This window comes from Gorilla gorilla, chromosome 8 (assembly GCF_029281585.2).
Source record: "Gorilla gorilla gorilla isolate KB3781 chromosome 8, NHGRI_mGorGor1-v2.1_pri, whole genome shotgun sequence".
Classification (NCBI taxonomy): Eukaryota; Metazoa; Chordata; class Mammalia; order Primates; family Hominidae; genus Gorilla; species Gorilla gorilla.
Window position 1 is genome coordinate 69,474,897 of NC_073232.2, and position 17,985 is coordinate 69,492,881.

General features: G+C 40.2%; 1 protein-coding gene across 12 annotated transcripts in view; it reads left to right on the top strand.

Moving 5' to 3' along the window:
- The first annotated feature begins 2,626 nt into the window (after positions 1-2,626).
- The window catches only part of LOC129525008 (arf-GAP with GTPase, ANK repeat and PH domain-containing protein 5-like), a 53,462-nt gene continuing 38,103 nt past the window's right edge, over positions 2,627-17,985 (top strand). For 6 of the 12 annotated variants that reach the window (XM_063710116.1, XM_063710113.1, XM_063710117.1 and 3 more), the window contains exons 1-2: positions 14,294-15,629; positions 16,632-16,782. The gene's annotated coding sequence lies outside the window, so the exon portion shown is untranslated. Of the gene's footprint in view, positions 2,667-14,293; positions 15,630-16,631; positions 16,783-17,985 lie in introns of those variants that run through there. The other 6 variants (XM_055353089.2, XM_055353090.2, XM_055353097.2 and 3 more) reach the window with 3 other exon arrangements.

The window sequence follows — 17,985 nt, forward strand, 5'->3', positions numbered from 1 at the left end:
ACCTGCTTACCCTAACCTTCTTCCTTGTAGGTTAGAGTTACTTGTTATTGGTAAATAGCCACTGTGGAGACTAAGGACCAGAAGAAACACAGAAAGAAAAACAGTGGACCCAAAGCTGGAAAGAAAAAGAAGCGGCATCTGCAAGATCTCCAGCTAGGAGACGAGGAAGATGCCTGGAAGAGAAATCCCAAAGCTTTTGCAGTTCAGTCTGCTGTGCGGATGGCTTGATCCTTTCCCAGGTATGTTTAGCTACAGTCTGATGCTTCTTCCATTGATTCTTTTTAAATAGTAGGAGCCTCTCACGGGTGACATTTGGATTCACAAGTCTAGTCCAGCTCCAAAGGACATGGAGATGCATGCCGTGTGGCTTTTACTAAAACGTGAGAAGACTTCCCATAGAGGCTGCCTTGCCTCCAGCATCTGCACACTGGTTGGTGTTTCTTGCACAAGATACAAGAATTTATAGAATTTGTTCCTAAACTTTAAATTGTTTCTATGGTGATAAGTGTGCTTTTTCCCTCCGGATATGTTTTACAAAGTTGTAATATAAAATACAAAAATTACAATATTTAATACTATCATAGCTTTATTTAGTGAGTCCTTGTGATATTCTTAGCAGTGTACTTTAAACATTATTCAACTAAATGCTTCCAGCAGCCTTACCAGAGTAGGAATCATTCTTGCCCTCTTTTTATGGATAAGAAAACTGAGGTCAAGAAAACAAGTTACCTCCAATCATATAACCAGTAAATAGGAGAGCCAAATTTAACTCCAGCGCCTCTGTTCTTATCCATTATGATGCACTGCCTCGGTATTTACCTTTTGGTTTTTAAAACAACTATTAAAATCACTCATAAAACAGTCAGATTTAAGGAGTGTTTAAATTTCAACTCTCTATACTATTGAAGTCATCTTGTTACATCTTTATTGAATAGTAGTTATTTGGATGGGGGTCAGAAGTTAAGTTAATAATTGATAAGTTAATTACATTTATATATTGTCTGTTGTACTCTATAAAATATACTAAAGTACTCATATCTATAAGTATACTTAAAAAGTCTACTTTTACTCTATTTTGAAAGTGAGTTTACTTTCTTTTTTTTGTTTTTAATGAATAGGACTCAGGATTTAAAGACAAAAAAGCATCATATTCCAGTGATTGATCGAACTCCACTAGAGCCCCCACCAATAGTGGTAGTGGTGACGGGGCCTCCAAAGTTGGAAAGAGCACTTTGATATAATGCCTCATTCAGAACTTCATTGGCAGAAGTTGACTGAGATCAGAGGCCCTGTGACGGTTGTGTCAGGTAGGAGATGCCACCGCAGACACAGAGTTGGCGTGGCTGTTGTCATCTGAGGGACGTGCATGTGTTTCTTGTTTTCTTGAGTGGAACATGTTAAATACTGTCATATCATGTTACTTCTCTTATACTTTTACTAAGTTAGCTATAACTTCAGAACAGGGTAAGTTCCCAGAGATAAGGATGTGATAAATATCCTATCCTGACTGCTCTATGGCTTTGCCAAGCATGTTCCTTGGAAGAGCCTAGCAGGCCTGGTCACTGTGAACATATCATTTAACAGACAGCACGTACCTCCTATGTGCCAGGTGCACATGCTTGCCCTTGTGAAGCCACATGCTGGTGGAAGTGTGTGTTTTCTCTTTTTCCTGTGAGAATTTGTCTGCTTTGGGAGATGGTGACCTTTCCAAGTTTGAGGGAAGATGAAACAAACTTCCAGTGGTAGAATGGCAATGTACATACACTCTGAAATCTCTTGTTATTGCAATAACATAGTTGGATTGAGGCTTTTCTTTATCTTTGGAGCATCCATATTTTCTTTTCTTTTTTTTTTCTTTTTTTTGTTTGAGACAGAGTCTTGCTCTGTGGCACAGGCTGGAATGCAGTGGTGTGATTACAGCTCACTGCAGCCTCAACCTCCCAGGCTCAACCAATCCTCCTACCTTAGCCTCCTGAGTAGTGTATGCCACCATGCCTGGCTAATTTTTCTTTTTTTATTTTCTGTTTTGTAGAGATGGGGTTTCCCCATGTGGCCCAGGCTGGTCTCAAAACTCCTGGGCTCAAGGGATCCACCTGCCTTGGCCTCCCAAGGTGCCAGGACTACAGGTGTGAGCCACGGTGCCCAGCCCATATTTTCTTGACCGTTTTCTTATTACCTTAATTTAGACATAATTATCGTTATGGATATTCTGTTGCATTATGTTTAAGGATGTTTTTAGCGATGGTGGGAATACGGGAGTTTTGACAGAGGCAAAGACATTGGCCTGCAGCTGAACAGCAGGATCATGGTTATCATGGAGCCTGTCCAGTCAGAATTTTCCCTGTTTGAGCACTTTTATTCATCTGAGTAGACTTAATATTATTTAAATTTAGAACACAGCAAGAAAAACAGGATGGAATTTATTTTATTTTACCAGTTTTTGCCTATAAAAATGAACTTCTGGTACACTCCTGTAAATCTACATGGTGTTTTACTGGATGCAATTAAAAAATGAAAATTAAGAGTTGATGCTTAGAGTTTTTTCAGGGTCTTTTTAAAGTAAAATTTTCATCTTTTCACTTATAGGTAAAAAGCGCAGACTCACCATTATTGAATGTGGGTGTGACATTAACATGATGATTGATCTGGCTAAAGTAGCAGATCTGGTAAGTGAGCAGGGGCAGCCTGGGGTGCTGATGGAGACTTACAGCATTGTGATGGGTTATTTACCCCGTGATGAAGGGAAGAGAGTTTTGTGATTATTAAAGGAATCATCGTCATCATCAGAGATATAGTAGATGTGATTGAATTGATGATAATAATAATAGGAATAAATGTTGTCATATTAATAATACAAATGGAATGTGCACAATGAAATGTATTCCAAACTCTAAAAGCAAATCACAGGATAGAGAAAACCTTTAATGAACACAGCTAATAAGAGTTCATTAACATGCATACATATATATGTACGAATATATCATAGTACCATTTCTTCTTGGACCCTTCCTGGCACTGTGCTAACTGCTTTCTACAAATTTAGCTTACATAAACCCTTGATACACCCTTGAGGTGAGTAGGTATTATCTATAGTTTACATAAGATGAAATAGAGCCTCCCAGCAGTTAAGTAACTTGTGTGAAGATGGCACCCTTGTTCCTGATGGTTCAAGAACCTTCATCCTTAATGATAATGCTAAAGTAAGTACATGAATTGTCTGAAGAAGTGGTCAGAGTTTATCAATAGAAAATTCAGACAGTACTCAGTGTATGGAAAATGTACACGCTCTTGCATTTTTGGAAATGATAATGTTCACTATTTCTGATATTCTATTAACTGTCTTTTAAATTAGCAAAAATAAAATACAAATTAGCAAAAAAGAAAAAAAAAAAAAGTCCAGACGCAGTGGCTCACACCTGTAATCCCAGCACTTTGGGAGGCTGAAGTGGGCGGATCACCTGAGGTCGGGAGTTCGAGACCAGCCTGACCAACATGCAGAAACCCCGTCTCTACTAAAAATACAAAATTAGCCAGGTGACGTGGCGTATGCCTATAATCCCAGCTACTTAGGAGGCTGAGGCAAGAGAATCGCTTCAGCCTGGGAGGCGGAGGTTGTGGTGAGCCAAGATCGCGCCATTGTACTCCAACCTGGGCAACAAGAGTGAAATTTCATCTCAAAAAAAAAATTAGCAAAAAAATAAGCCATATTGATTAGGAAGTGTGAGGTGACAGATAGCTTGGTTTTTTCATTTTTATTTAGTTTTTTCTAGAGCTACAGATTTTATACTTTGGCCCAAGGAAACTCCTAAAATATAAAGTAAAAAGTAATACAGATTTTAAAGTTATACCATTGTAATGTCAGAAAACTAAATAATGTTCAAATTTTGAACATGTAATGCTACTATTAGTAAAAATAAGTGTTATTAATGTAAAGTTGTGTAAAGATTACTAAATCTTGTATACTTGAAATGATTGAAATAGTTCATAGAAGTCATTTGTTTCTCTTTTATTTAAAATGTAGCAAGTTTCTAATTTTAAAGACATACATATTAAGAGATGCCTTTACTTTTTTTTATTTTAGTTGTTATGGATACATAATAGTTGTACATATTTATGGGGTACATGTAGTATTTTGATAGAAGCATACAATGTGTGATGATCAAATCAGGGTAATTCAGATATCCGTCGCTTCAAACATTTATCATTTCTTTGTGTTAGGAACATTTTAATTTCATTCTTTTAGTTATTCTGAATTATATAATAAATTATAGTCACCCTGGTGTGCTGTTGGACACTAGAATTTATTCCAGCTGTATTTTTTTTTCTTTTTTTTTTATTATTATTATACTTTAAGTTTTAGGGTACATGTGCACAATGTGCTGGTTAGTTACATATGTATACATGTGCCATGCTGGTGTGCTGCACCCATTAACTCGTCATTTAGCATTCGGTATGTCTCCTAATGCTATCCCTCCCCCCTTCCCACACCCCACAACAGTCCGCAGAGTGTGATGTTCCCCTTCCTGTGTCCATGTGTTCTCATTGTTCAATTCCCATCTATGAGTGAGAACATGTAGTGTTTGGTTTTTTTGTCCCTGCGATAGTTTACTGAGAATGATGATTTCCAATTTCATCCATGTCCCTACAAAGGACATGAACTCATCATTTTTTATGGCTGCATAGTATTCCATGGTGTATATGTGCCACATTTTCTTAATCCAGTCTATCATTGTTGGACATTTGGGTTGGTTCCAAGTCTTTGCTATTGTGAATAGTGCTGCAATAAACATACGTCTGCATGTGTCTTTATAGCAGCATGATTTATAGTCCTTTGGGTATATACCCAGTAATGGGATGGCTGGGTCAAATGGTATTTCTAGTTCTAGATCCCTAAGGAATCGCCACACCGACTTCCACAATGGTTGAACTAGTTTACAGTCCCACCAACAGTGTAAAAGTGTTCCTATTTCTCCACATCCTCTCCAGCACCTGTTGTTTCCTGACTTTTTAATGATTGCCATTCTAACAGGTGTGAGATGGTATCTCATAGTGGTTTTGATTTGCATTTCTCTGATGGCCAGTGATGATGAGCATTTTTTCATGTGTCTTTTGGCTGCATAAATGTCTTCTTTTGAGAAGTGTCTGTTCATATCCTTTGCCCACTTTTTGATGGGGTTGTTTGTTTTTTTCTTGTAAATCTGTTTGAGTTCATTGTAGATTCTGGATACTAGCCCTTTGTCAGATGAGTAGGTTGTGAAAATTTTCTCCCATTCTGTGGGTTGCCTATTCACTCTGATGGTAGTTTCTTTTGCTGTGCAGAAGCTCTTTAGTTTAATTAGATCCCATTTGTCAATTTTAGCTTTTGTTGCCATTGCTTTTGGTGTTTTAGTCATGAAGTCCTTGCCCATGCCTATGTCCTGAATGGTAATGCCTAGGTTTTCTTCTAGGGTTTTTATGGTTTTAGGTCTAACATTTAAGTCTTGAATCCATCTTGAATTAATTTTTGTATAAGGTGTAAGGAAGGGATCCAGTTTCAGCTTTCTACATATGGCTAGCCAGTTTTCCCAGCACCATTTATGAAATAGGGAATCGTTTCCCCATTTCTTGTTTTTGCCAGGTTTGTCAAAGATCAGATAGTTGTAGATATGCGGCATTATTTCTGAGGGCTCTGTTCTGTTCCATTGATCTATATCTCTGTTTTGGTACCAGTACCATGCTGTTTTGGTTACTGTAGCCTTGTAGTATAGTTTGAAGTCAGGTAGTGTGATGCCTCCAGCTTTGTTCTTTTGGCTTAGGATTGACTTGGCAATGCGGGCTCTTTTTTGGTTCCATATGAACTTTAGTTTTTTCCAATTCTGTGAAGAAAGTGATTGGTAGCTTGATGGGGATGGCATTGAATCTATAAATTACCTTGGGCAGTATGGCCATTTTCATGATATTGATTCTTCCTACCCATAAGCATGGAATGTTCTTCCATTTGTTTGTATCCTCTTTTATTTCATTGAGCAGTGGTTTGTAGTTCTCCTTGAAGAGGTCCTTCACGTCCCTTGTAAGTTGGATTCCTAAGTATTTTCTTCTCTTTGAAGCAATTGTGAATGGGAGTTCACTCATGATTTGGCTCTCTGTTTGTCTGTTATTGGTGTATAAGAATGCTTGTGATTTTTGTACATTGATTTTGTATCCTGAGACTTTGCTGAAGTTGCTTATCAGCTTAAGGAGATTTTGGGCTGAGACAATGGGGTTTTCTAGATATACAATCATATCGTCTGCAAACAGAGACAATTTGACTTCCTCTTTTCCTAATCGAATACCCTTTATTTCTTTCTCCTGCCTAATTGCCCTGGCCAGAACTTGCAACCCTATGTTGAATAGCAGTGGTGAGAGAGGGCATCCCTGTCTTGTGCCAGTTTTCAAAGGGAATGCTTCCGGTTTTTGCCCATTCAGTATGATATTGGCTGTGGGTTTGTCATAGATAGCTCTTATTATTTTGAGACACGTCCCATCAGTACCTAATTTATTGAGAGGTTTTAGCATGAAGTGTTGTTGAATTTTGTCAAAGGCCTTTTCTGCATCTATTGAGATAATCATGTGGTTTTTGTCTTTGGTTTTGTTTATATGCTGGATTACATTTATTGATTTGCATGTATTGAACCAGCCTTGCATCCCAGGGATGAAGCCCACTTGATCATGGTGGATAAGCTTTTTGATGTGCTGCTGGATTCGGTTTGCCAGTATTTTATTGAGGATTTTTGCATCAATGTTCATCAAGGATATTGTCTGAAATTCTCTTTTTTGGTTGTGTCTCTGCCAGGCTTTGGTATCAGGATGATGCTGGCCTCATAAAATGAGTTAGGGAGGATTCCCTTTTTTTCTATTGATTGGAATAGTTTCAGAAGGAATGGTACCAGTTCCTCCTTGTACCTCTGGTAGAATTCGGCTGTGAATCCATCTGGTCCTGGACTCTTTTTGGTTGGTAAGCTATTGATTATTGCCAGAATTTCAGATCCTGTTATTGGTCTATTCAGAGATTCAACTTCTTCCTGGTTTAGTCTTGCGAGAGTGTATGTGTCGAGGAATTTATCCATTTCTTCTAGATTTTCTAGTTTATTTGCATAGAGGTGTTTGTAGTATTCTCTGATCGTAGTTTGTATATCTGTGGGATCGATGGTGATACCCCTTTATCATTTTTTATTGTGTCTATTTGATTCTTCTCTCTTTTTCTCTTTATTAGTCTTGCTAGCAGTCTACCAATTTTGTTGATCCTTTCAAAAAACCAGCTCCTGGATTCATTAATTTTTTGAAGGGTTTTTTTGTGTCTCTATTTCCTTCAGTTCTGCTCTGATTTTAGTTATTTCTTGCCTTCTGCTAGCTTTTGAATGTGTTTGCTCTTGCTTTTCTAGTTCTTTTAATTGTGATGTTAGGGTGTCAGTTTTGGATCTTTCCTGCTTTCTCTTGTGGGCATTTAGTGCTATAAATTTCCCTCTACACACTGCTTTGAATGTGTCCCAGAGATTCTGGTATGTTGTGTCTTTGTTCTCGTTGGTTTCAAAGAACATCTTTATTTCTGCCTTCATTTCGTTGTGTACCCAGTAGTCATTCAGGAGCAGGTTGTTCAGTTTCCATGTAGTTGAGCAGTTTTGAGTGAGTTTCTTAATCCTGAGTTCTAGTTTGATTGCACTGTGGTCTGAGAGACAGTTTGTTATAATTTCTGTTCTTTTACATTTGCTGAGGAGAGCTTTACTTCCAACTATGTGGTCAATTTTGGAATAGGTGTGGTGTGGTGCTGAAAAAAATGTATATTCTGTTGATTTGGAGTGGAGAGTTCTGTAGATGTCTATTAGGTCTGCTTGGTGCAGAGCTGAGTTCAATTCCTGGGTATCCTTGTTAACTTTCTGTCTCGTTGATCTGTCTAATGTTGACAGTGGGGTGTTAAAGTCTCCCGTTATTATTGTGTGGGAGTCTAAGTCTCTTTGTAGGTCACTCAGGACTTGCTTTATGAATCTGGGTGCTCCTGTATTGGGTGCATATATATTTAGGATAGTTAGCTCTTCTTGTTGAATTGATCCCTTTACCATTATGTAATGGCCTTCTTTGTCTCTTTTGATCTTTGTTGGTTTAAAGTCTGTTTTATCAGAGACTAGGATTGCAACCCCTGCCTTTTTTTGTTTTCCATTTGCTTGGTAGATCTTCCTCCATCCTTTTATTTTGAGCCTATGTGTGTCTCTGCATGTGAGATGGGTTTCCTGAATACAGCACACTGATGTGTCTTGACTCTTTATCCAATTTGCCAGTCTGTGTCTTTTAATTGGAGCATTTAGTCCATTTACATTTAAGGTTAATATTGTTATGTGTGAATTTGATCCTGTCATTATGATGTTAGCTGGTTATTTTGCTCATTAGTTGATGCAGTTTCTTCCTAATCTCGATGGTCTGTACATTTTGGCATGATTTTGCAGCGGCTGGTAACGGTTGTTCCTTTCCATGTTTAGTGCTTCCTTCAGGAGCTCTTTTAGGGCAGGCCTGGTGGTGACAAAATCTCTCAGCATTTGCTTGTCTGTAAAGTATTTTATTTCTCCTTCACTTATGAAACTTAGTTTGGCTGGATATGAAATTCTGGGTTGAAAATTCTTTTCTTTAAGAATGTTGAATATTGGCCCCCACTCTCTTCTGGCTTGTGGAGTTTCTGCCGAGAGATCCGCTGTTAGTCTGATGGGCTTCCCTTTGTGGGTAACCCGACCTTTCTCTCTGGCTGCCCTTAACATTGTTTCCTTCATTTCAACTTTGGTGAATCTGACAATTATGTGTCTTGGAGTTGCTCTTCTCGAGGAGTATCTTTGTGGCGTTCTCTGTGTTTCCTGAATCTGAATGTTGGGCTGCCTTGCTAGATTGGGGAAGTTCTCCTGGATAATATCCTGCAGAGTGTTTTCCAACTTGGTTCCATTCTCCCTGTCACTTTCAGGTACACCAATCAGACGTAGATTTGGTCTTTTCACATAGTCCCATTTCTCGGAGGCTTTGTTTGTTTCTTTTTATTCTTTTTTCTCTAAACTTCCCTTATCACTTGATTTCATTCATTTCATCTTCCATCACTGATACCCTTTCTTCCAGTTGATTGCATCAGCTCCTGAGGCTTCTGCATTCTTCACATAGTTCTCGAGCCTTGGCTTTCAGCTCCATCAGCTCCTTTAAGGACTTCTCTGCATTGGTTATTCTAGTTATACATTCGTCTAAATTTTTTTCAAAGTTTTCAACTTCTTTGCCTTTGGTTTGAATTTCCTCCTGTAGCTCGGAGTAGTTTGATCGTCTGAAGCCTTCTCTCAACTCATCAAAGTCATTCTCCGTCCAGCTTTGTTCCGTTGCTGGTGAGGAACTGTGTTCCTTTGGAGGAGGAGAGGCGCTCTGCTTTTTAGAGTTTCCAGTTTTTCTGCTCTGTTTTTTCCCCATCTTTGTGGTTTTATCTACTTTTGGTCTTTGATGATGGTGATGTACAGATGGGTTTTTGGTGTGGATGTCCTTTCTGTTTGTTAGTTTTCCTTCTAACAGACAAGACCCTCAGCTGCAGGTCTGTTGGAGTTTGCTAGAGGTCCACTCCAGACCCTGTTTGCCTGGGTATCAGCAGCGGTGTCTGCAGATCCCCGAATTTTTGTGATCTGCGAATGCTGCTGTCTGATCGTTCCTCTGGAAGTTTTGTCTCAGAGGAGTACCCGGCCGTGTGAGGTGTCAGTCTGCCCCTACTGGGGGATGCCTCCCAGTTAGGCTGCTCGGGGGTCAGGGGTCAGGGACCCACTTGAGGAGGCAGTCTGCCCATTCTCAGATCTCCAGCTGCATGCTGGGAGAACCACTGCTCTCCTCAAAGCTGTCAGACAGGGACATTTAAGTCTGCAGAGGTTACTGCTGTCTTTTTGTTTGTCTGTGCCCTGCCCCCAGAGGTGGAGCCTACAGAGGCAGGCAGGCCTCCTTGAGCTGTGGTGGGCTCCACGCAGTTCGAGCTTCCCGGCTGGTTTGTTTACCTAAGCGAGCCTGGGCAATGGCAGCCGCCCCTCCCCCAGCCTCGCTGCCACCTTGCAGTTTGATCTCAGACTGCTATGCTAGCAATCAGCGAGACTCCATGGGCGTAGGACCCTCCCAGCCAGGTGTGAGATATAATCTCCTGGTGCCCCGTTTCCTAAGCCCGTCGGAAAAGTGCAGTATTCGGGTGGGAGTGGCCCGATTTTCCAGGTGCCCTCTGTCACCCCTTTCCTTGAACAGGAAAGGGAACTCCCTGACCCCTTGCGCTTCCCGAGTGAGGCAATGCCTTGCCCTGCTTAGGCTGGCACATGGTGTGCTGCACCGACTGTCCTACGCCCACTGTCTGGCACTCCCTAGTGAGATGAACCCGGAACCTCAGATGGAAATGCAGAAATCACCCGTCTTCTGTGTCGCTCACACTGGGAGCTGTAGACCGGAGTTGTTCCTATTCAGCCATCTTGGTTCCTCCCTCTAAATGTATTTTTGTAACTGTTAACCTTTCCCTCTTTGTCCCTCCCTCCCTGCTCCCCTTCCCAGCCTCTTAACTATCATTGAGAGAGATGCCTATGTAAATCTTTTTAAGATTTTCAAAAGGAGCACACACATTTGGTAAAGCACTCTAACTGTAATGCAGGGTACACACAATGCGCATTTTTTTTTTCCTTGCTCTAACTGCTGGTCTCTCAGGTCCCTGCAGAGTGGTATCCTTCCAGATACATACAAACACACACCACCCTTTAAAAACAGAAATGGTAGCTTATTTTACACACTGTTCTATGCTTTGCTTTTTTTGTGTAATATATCTTGGAGGCATATGATCAGTAAGTACTGTAGCTCTGCCTCCTTCTTTTTAATATAATATTCCATTCTGTGGATGTACCATAATTTATTTAGCCTAGCTTATGTTGATTGCTCTGCTCTGGGTTGTCAAAGCCTCCTGAGTATGGCAAAGGCACAAACAATACATGGATTTGGGTGTGTACATGCATGTGTAGATTATGGGAGTAACACTGGCTTAGATGACAAAGATTGGCAGCTGAGGGACTGTTTGCTCCCTGTTCTTCCTGACCCTACAACCAGCTGCTTGCCCCTTGGCACTCTGTGGCATCAGATGTGGTGTGAGGATATTCCACCTGTTCTTTGAGCTGGTCCAGTGTTGCTGGAGAGCTCTGCTTGCTTCCTCGGTCCGCAGTGGCAGCTGTGCTTTCCTACAAGCCCAACTTCATGTATTCTGTGGTTTCGGGTTTTGAATGTTTCCTAGTTTAATCGAAGGTGGGCATTTCTGTTTCCATTTTGTGTTATTTTCAGTTATCCATGGAATGATAAGAACAGAACTATCTTTAATATTAAAACTAGAAGTTTCCAGGAATCAGTTCTGAAATTATTTTGCATCTTTGAAGTGTCTTAAATTTTAAAAATTGGTCTTATCTGCTTATATTTTCTTATAGACTACCATTCATCATAATCTTACTGTTTTTTGACTTAATTCTAAACGGGTAGCTATTTAAAAAAATTTCTGAGCAATTGAGTTTTACAAATTAACGTACAAGATAGAGGTTTCCACTGCATACTTCCCAGCAAAAAACAGATTTTTTTTTCTGTGAGGAGATTGAAAGAAGAGGTTGGTTTTCTGTACCTATTTAATATATTTCATTGATTATCACTTTCTTCCGATTCTTTGGATGTCAGAGACCTGTTATTTGGCTTAAAAATACGTTACAGAAAACTTCATTTCTTTAAATTAGGATTTCTTAGGTAAGGGCCAGGTTAGACCCTGCCTTTTCTGAGTTACTTCTCATGCATTAGAATTCTTAAAATGGATGTTTATATCCTACTGGTCCTTGTCTTATGGTTGCCTTTTAGAGCAACTCAGAGCGTGGGGGTTTCTCTGGGTGATGCCTGTGTAGTCATTTGATTTAGTGTGGAGTAGGACTTTTCTGTCGAGGGCCAGACAGTAGATATTTTCGGCTTTGTGGATCATATCTTCTGCAGCTACTTAGCTCTGCAGTTGTAGTGCACAGGCGGCCATAGACAATATGTAAATGAATTAATGTGGCTATGTTCCAATAAAACTTTAGTTACAAACACAGGTGATGGGCTGGATTTGGCCTGTGGGCCAGTTGCCAACCCCTAGTGTAGGTGGTCTGTTTTGATAGTTTCTTCGAGAAATAATGTGTTGTGCTTGTAGGTACTGATGCTTATAGGTGCCAGCTTTGGGTTTGAAATGGAAATGTTTGAGTTTCTAAACATCTGTCAAGTACATGGCTTTCCTAAAATTGTGGGAGTTCTCACCCACCTCAACTCCTTCAAGCATAATAAGCAACTGAAGAAGACAAAGAAGCGATTAAAACACAGGTTCTGGACAGAAGTTTACCAGGTAGGAAAAGAAATAATTGTTAGAAACTAACAGTATAATCCTTTTAAAGTAGACTGAAGAGGCTGGGCACAGTGGCTCACGCCTGTAATCCCAGCACTTTGGGAGGCAGAGGCGGGTGGATCACTTGAGGCCAGGAGTTTCGAGCTCAGGGCAATATGGCCAAACCCCGTCTCTACTCAAAAGGCAAAAATTAGTCGGGTGTGGTGGCATGCACCTGTAATCCCAGCTACTAGGGAGGCTGAGACACGAGAATTGCTCAAAGCTGGGAGGCAGAGGGTGGAGTGAGCTGAGAGTGCACCACTGCACTCCAGCCTGGGTGACAGAGTGAGACTCCATCTCAAACAAACAAACAAACAAAAAGACTGAAGAGACATTACTAAACATCTCTCTAGGAATTGCCTCCTGAATTCCCTTTGTGTATGTGTTCCCAGTCTCTGGAAGGTTTCCCTCAAGAGAGTGCTTATTCTGGGCCTCTTGGTGTATCTCATTTGTCTCCGTACCTGCTGCACCAGGCAATGTCTGGGTGTTTTGGAGTCGGGACTTAATAGAGTACATCAGAAGTTTCTCCCAGTTACAGGACCAGGCACTGCCCCGTCCTTTCCATACTGCTGTGGTCCATCGGCCACAGAACCATTTCTGTGCTCAGAGGCCTCACCTCCCTCTCCTCACCATACTTAGATGGATGCCCCTGCTCGGCCGCAGAGCAGTCTGCCTCTGTGGGATTCTAATAAGTCCTGAAAGAAGCCAGCAAGGCTCTGGAAGCCTCAGGACAGTGGCTTTGCTGGAAGTCTCCCTTCTTAGGATTGCTTCTTGTTTAGAGCTTTTATTTTGTTGCAGTATTGATGAGAATTTAATTGAAATTTAATTTTTAATTTTCCTTTAATGTTTAGGGTGTCAAGCTGTTCTACCTTTCTGGAATGGTGCATGGAGAATATCAAAACCAAGAAATCCACAATCTGGGCCGTTTTATTACAGTTATGAAGTTTAGGCCTCTCACATGGCAAACTTCTCACCCTTATATCCTGGCAGACAGGTAAAAAGTGATTGTAAACTTTTTCTTCCTGGGCCATATATTTCAAAGCTAAAAAAACTAGAAAAAGAACAGTGATAGGATTTATTTTGTGCCTATTTGAATAGTGGGGGTAGACGTGTAGTTGATGGAAAATGTCTACTTATATCATTGCTCAAAGATGTTGTGCCTTTGGGAGTAAATAAATTGTGAGATGTTTAGGAAAATGGGAGGACTTGGAAGCATTTAAGGCTACGGGATGTGACCCCATCCTACGTTCAGCCTCAGTTTTCAGTGATGCTGCCTTCGTGCCCGGGTGCTTGAGTCCTTCGTGTGTGCCTTCAGTTTCCTTGCTTTGTGCTTTTCTTTGTGCTGTGGTTTTCTCAGCTTGGAATACCCTTTTTCCACCTGCCAGAATCCAAGCCACAGTACAAATCCCAGAGCACAGGCTCACCCTCTTCCAGAAAGGGATTTTCTGAATATGTTCTTCACTCTTCCCTGACCCCAAGTGGATGTCATCTCCCTGTCTGGTGTCTTACAGAATGAATGTCACTTTCAGCCTAGAGACACAGTTGTGTGCCTGCCCCTTTTCCTCTGCTGGATGGTGAATGGTGCTTCCTTATTTCTGCATTTTCTTCTTTTCTAAACGACATGCTTAGTGGACAAGAGTGTGATGAGTCATTGACACATGAAAGGAGGTATAGGAACTTATGGCATTCGTTTCTGCTGTATGATTGAGTTTATTTTTCTAGGATGGAAGGTTTGACAAACCCAGAGGATATCCGAACAAAATGTGACCGGCAGGTGTCACTTTATGGTTATTTAAGAGGAGCGCACTTGAAAAATAAAGCCAAATTCACATGCCAGGTATTCTCTTGTCGTAGAACATACTAGAATTACACATTGGATTCTTGGGATGGCTTCATTTCTCAGGAAAACTGAAAAATGACCAAACAAGGGAAGATGGCCTTGCTGGAGGTTTTAAAAGTAAGCCAGCTATGTGTAGGCCTGCAAAGGTGTTATCAAATCCCCTCTTCTCTGACCTCTTGTCTTGTAGCTAGAGGGCCACTGTTCCAGTGTGGCACAATGCCCTTCTTTAGTGTCATGGTTTAAGCCCTTGGACTGTGCATTGTTTTTAACACCCCTGTCAACAGTAGATACTTACTGACTTCTTGTCAGTTGAAGCTGGCTTTTTGGATCCTGTCTTCCAGGGGTAGGACATTTTGCAATGAGTGACATCAGTTTCCTCCCAGACCCTTGTGCTCTTCCTAAACAATAAAAGCTCTGTTTAATTAAGGAGCAGCTGGTTTATGTGCCTCTTTCTGGAGTTGGGGGTGTGCTGTATGACAAAGATGCTGTCTGTGTTGACCTTGGTGGCAGCCACGGTTTTCAGTGAGGCGGGAGTCATTGTGCTGAACTCTCATTATTCTTTCCGAATCTATTTTTTAATTAAAAAAAGTAATGTACTCAGCTTTTATTTATTGAAGATTTTTCTCTTGTACTTATAATAAAGGCCCAAATGCATATTGTCAATATGTAAAATAAAAAGAATACCATTTTTTCATTGTACCAAGCAGAAGAGTCCTGTCCTCCATGCCTCCTTGATCCGTGGCCCCAGCGCGGGCACTGCTGCCAGTGTGGCACCTGCATGGCTTATTTCTGTTTCTACAAAATCAGTGTGCTTTCCAGCTCTTGTTTGTCTTTTTCTTTTTCTCATTCACAGTGGTCTCCTCATTATTTTAAAGTGGATTTCCAATATTTATTTCTTAGTTCTGTAGTTGAATTTTATTGGGTTAAAAGCAGGGTTATTTAAAAATGTTAGAAAAGCTAGCACTGTTGTAGCACTGGAACTGAGCTTTTTCTAGCTAGGTGTTTAGGTTATCATGTTATATACTCACGGAGCTTTGGAAAAGTTTAATGGAGATGGGGATCCATTTCAAGCTTTGTTATAAGGATTTTCTTCTCTGGTGTTTGTGGCATTAAGAAAGGTTCTCAGGAAATGTGTCTAAGATAATTTTGAGAAACTGAGTGAAACCAGTGTCTCTCCAGGATCTTTGTGCTTTCCTCAGGTGCCCTTTCTTGGTGGCCTTGACAGGACAAGGTGGGGCTCACCCATGAGCTGGTCCAGAGTCTCATCTCCACCTACTCCACCATTGATGCCAAGATGGCTTCAAGTCGAGTGATGCTGCTTTCCAATTCCAAACCACTTGGGTCAGAGGCTATAGATAATTGAGGGTAAGTCTGCTTTTTTTCTATTTTTAATAAAAAGATATATTACAGAAGATCATATCACCCATAATTCTGCCATCATAACACATTTTGGTGGGATTCATTCTATGTTGTTTTGTTTTTCTTTTTGTGTGCATGTGTCTCTGAGGGCTTTTCACTTACCTGGCATTACAAGGGAGTCTTATCTTGAAAAAAAATACAGGATGCATTTTTCAACAGACTTCAAATATTCCTCAAATACCGCGCCATCTTCCATAGGTTGCTTTTTTGGTTTTTCAGAGACCTGAGGCCACTTGGCTTTCTTTTGATGGCCAAAACACTAGAGCAGAGTCAGGGAGTTTGTGGCTGTCCAGAAGCCACATGCCTTGTCTCTGAAAGTTTTATTTAGATTATGTTGTATTATCTCCCATGGGTAGGTTTCCACTGATGTGTGGCTTATGTGAATTATTTTTCAGTCTGGGTTGGGAATTTGTATACCTTTATGCTTAGTGGATGTTTGCAAAACATTGATTTTGTTGTATTGATTTATGACTCCCAGTAAAATTTATCTGAAAATTTTGAGATAATGTAGTGTGTAATTTGTTACAATGTGCATAAACTACCTACCACAGTGCCTGACATAATGAGTGTTATTAGCTATTTTCATTTTTGCATATCCTTCTAGTCATCCTTGTCTACAAGAGTACTCTCTTCTAATATAGCTACAGGTAAAATACATAATTTTATTTCTATATTCTGAGGATTTTTTTTCTATACAGTCTTTATGTAATCATGATTTTATTGTTACCAGTGTTTTTTTGTTATTGTGGTTTCTTTGTTTTTGTTTTTGTTTTTGTTTTGAGATAAGGTCTCACTTTGTCTCCCAGGCTGGAGTGCAGTGGCGTGATCTTGGCTCACTGCAGCCTTGAACTCCCAGGCTTAAGTGATCCTCCTGCTTCAGCCCCGCAAGTAGCTAGGACTACAGGAGTGCACCACCACTCCCAGCTAATTTTTTTTGTTCTGTTCTAGGGACGAGTTCTCACTATGTTGCCTAGGCTGGTCTCAAACTCCTGGGCTCAAGCAATCCTCCCGACTTGGCCTCCCAAAATCCTGGGATTACATGTGTGAGCCACTATGCCTGGCCTGTTATTCCTGTATTCTAACTTATCCATCTCTTATGGTATGATTTTTAGTTTTTTCTAATTTATGTTTTCATACTTTTATCTATTGTGCTACGTTAAAAAGCTTCATATAGTTTTCTTTCATCCAGTGATTTTAGCCCCCTGATAATCTTCTCTATCAGTTATGGCACTGGTGACTCAAAATGGATGTTATTCCTCTGTCATTCCTTCTAAGTTTGTTAGCTGGCATTTTTAACAAAGAGCTTTCTCTTCTCCCCTTTGTTTCAGCATCACTGCTGACTAATGCACTTGCGTTTTATTCCATGGGTTATTTTCCATCACTGTCATTGTTCTTTCTGATGCCTATGCTGTCCCAGATTTCAGCTGCAGGAGCCTTCGGCCTGTCTCCTGTGTCCCTTCAACGGTCTCTGTTAGTCTGTGAGCATTTCTTACTTTCTGACAGAACCAGAGGATCCAGGCTCATTTTGTCCTCTTCCTGCCTTGGGCCTGGACTCAGCCATTTCTCTTAAGGATCATGCGTTTTTAGCTTAGAAATTAATCAGCTTTCCAGAAGATCTACAAAACCCTAACTTCCCTTTTGAGCAATTTTTTTCTAAAATTAGATTTTTTTTTTAAGGGTTATTCCTTTATTCTCTCTATAAGTTCTTTTGACGTGTGGTGTTGGTGAACCATGCCTGAGTTTCCTTATTAACTCTTCCAGTGTTTATCAGATCATTTTTTCCCTACGCTATGTCATCTTAAACATCTTAAGCAATTCATTGACATTTTCTGTTTTTTTGTATTTTCACTGACTATATTGCCACTTCTAGATTAGCTGATTAACGTACAAATTTAATTATTTTGCATATTCTTGGTGATATAGGCTGTTGATGCCAAAGGAGGAAAAACAAATGGACTTGAAAACTGGTTGAATGCGTCGGAAAGCCATTTTTGGAGATGATTCTGTGCGAACATCTTCTCTCCTTTCTTGACCTCTTAATTTTTTTTTCTTACCCAAATATATACCGGCTGATTTTGTCTTTGTAGAAGATCCAAGATCTTTGGCTTAGAGATATATTCTCTTAATGTTAACTGGTATTAGAATACTCTTTTCTGTATTTTATTTCAATGCATTTTAAAAATAGAAATGATTGTATTTTCTTTTAACTTGTGAAGTAGAGCATGGCATACAAATGGTGTATTCTCATTATTTCAAAAAATTTCCTTCTTAGTGTACAAGTTGTATTCAGCACATAAAGTCC